Genomic DNA, 2,699 nt, shown 5'->3' on the forward strand with positions numbered 1-2,699 from the left:
TCACATGCGGCAGGTAGTACTGGGTTACATGGTACCAGTAGCAAGGGCTATGCCCCTGACCTGAGTTCTGAGTGGTCCCCAAAAAAAACACCGATGCTGCTTACAGACAGTACGCACGGGGCGGTGTTCACATACTTTAAACAGTTCAGTTCAAGGTAGCCTTCTGTGCGGGTTTTTTTTTTTTTTTTTTTTTTTTTTTTTTTTTTTTTTTAAATCAGCCGCATCCTCTCCTCTTCCTTCTCTTTGCCTCCACCCCCCATCCTCCACCCTTCTGCTCTACGTCACGACTTCCCCCCCCCCACACACACACACACCCCACGCCCCCACCTCTCTTCCTCACCCTCACCTACACACACCCTTCTGTCTCCGATTTTTTTCTTTCTTGCTTTCTTTTAAAAAAAAAATTAAAAAAAGTTATTAACATTTGTTACAACGTGATCAGTTGTTCAGTCGTTGAATTAGTTCATTCACAGAAACAGACACACACATGTCTGCACCACACACACACACACACACACACACACACACACACACGTCTGCACCACACACACACACACACACGTCTGCACCACACACACACACACACACACACACACACACGTCTGCACCACACACACACACACACACACACACACACTATTTTGCATTGCCGATGTATACTTGATTTGTAGGAAAATATGTTGCCGCTGTGTTTACTAACTGTCGAATAAGTTAAGTTTTATATCCGATAACTTTTCGCGCACGTTAAACAAAAAAGATTAACTGACATACATTCTTTTCTTTTTTTTTTAACTGTTTAAAAGATCGTTTTCGTTTTTGAAACCGTCTACTGTTTTTGAATTCTGAGACATATGAGTGACAAATGCTTTATGTGATGTTGTTGACATTATTATAGGACAGAGTCCAAATGTTGTTACTCCGGAGATAGTATAATGTTGTTGATGAATATTGCAGAGTCCAGTTTTGTTAATGTTGAAATTTGATCGCCTGATATTGTGATATGATTACTGAAGCAAAGATGATATCAACTGTTAGAGGAGTTTATTCTTATCATAATTATGGAATGGGTTGGGGAATTTGTGACATTCAAGGTATCCATTATTAACTCGAACGACACTTTCCATATCCTAAACTCTGTAAAAACTCTGGAAATGAAACTTACGATGATCGTATAAGGTGTTGTTGGTGTCAGATATAAGATTTGTGCTTTCTTTTTTCCTTTATTTATTTTATTTATTTATTTATTTATTTTTGATAGGTGATTCATTGAACTGCAGTGAATACAATGGCTGATTTCACTGCGTAGATTGTGGCGTCAGCTTTTTATTTTCTTCTAATTTTTTTCTGACATTTTTTTTTCTCTGTACTTTGACTTGGTGTACGCACATATTCTGTGATCTTTGTGAATTAAATAAATATTGCCCCCAAAAAAGGTGTTTTCTGTTGACTGTGTTGTTGTGTGCAAGGAAATATGGCGTATTATGAATGTTGTCTCTGTCTGTCTGTCTGTCTGTCTGTCTCTCTCTCTCTCTCTCTCTCTCACACACACACACACACACACATACACGCGAGCCAATACGTGTATAACCATCGAAAATACTTTTTTTTTAAAAAGGGTTGCAATTCTGAATGTGTGTATATCACGGACGAATTCGCTCGGGTGCGTGTGTATGTGTGTGTGTGTGCCCTCGTGAGTGCATGGCTGCGTTCTGGTGTATGTGTGCATGTGTTTGTGTACGTGTGTGTGTATACAGAGTTTGTCAGTGGTTGAGCGCACCGTGCGTAAGTGTGTCTGTGTCTGTGTTTGTATGCGTGTGTGTGTGTGTGTGCGTGTGTGTGTGTGTGTGCGTGCGCGTGTGTGTATGACGGATCTGTGTGTGTGTGTGTGTTTGTGTGTGTGTGGATGTCTAGGGTGTATGTGCTCGAGTAAGCGCAATGTCTAGCCATGCAGCCAACACTGTCACTGATCTATCTGACGGCACACGCCCCACAATCATTCTTGCTCCCAACACAACGACGGCCACCCAGCACAACATTCTTCGCTTTGTTCTGAACTCTCTCTCTCTCTCTCTCTCTCTCTCTCTCTCTCTCTCTCTCTCTCACACACACACACACACACACACACACACACACAGTCACTCGTCAGTGTTGCAGCCATGGTTGTGCCGCTGGGCCATGCATACTAAATTAAACATAGCAACATATTGGTGCTAATGATAGTGATTATGATACTAATGATGATGACTGATGATGAGATTGGACGTTAGTTTTGCGCAGTGGTGTTGTTTTTGTTTTTTGTTTTTTTGTTGTTTTGGGTTGTTTTTTTCAGAAATGCTGCTCAAAGCGCTTTTAATTTCGTTCTCCCCTCCTCACCCTTCCCCCTCAATCCCCCGCCCCCCCACCCCCACCCCCCCCCCCACCCCCCCCCCCGACCGCCTCCCACCCCCTTCCACCCAAACCCCCCACCCCCTCACACACACATACACATAACACAGACACTCACACTCACACACACACACACACACACACACACACACACACACACACACACACAGAGACGTGCCCAAAATTTAGTACACTTGTGCAAACTGAACATTGAAAAAACACCCACCCATCCATGACGTCCTCTTTAAAAAAAACACACTTCCTGCAGCACGCGCTCTCACGTACGCACGCACGCACGCACGCACGAATGCACA

This window comes from Babylonia areolata, chromosome 31 (genome assembly GCF_041734735.1).
Source record: "Babylonia areolata isolate BAREFJ2019XMU chromosome 31, ASM4173473v1, whole genome shotgun sequence".
NCBI classification, from domain to species: domain Eukaryota; kingdom Metazoa; phylum Mollusca; class Gastropoda; order Neogastropoda; family Buccinidae; genus Babylonia; species Babylonia areolata.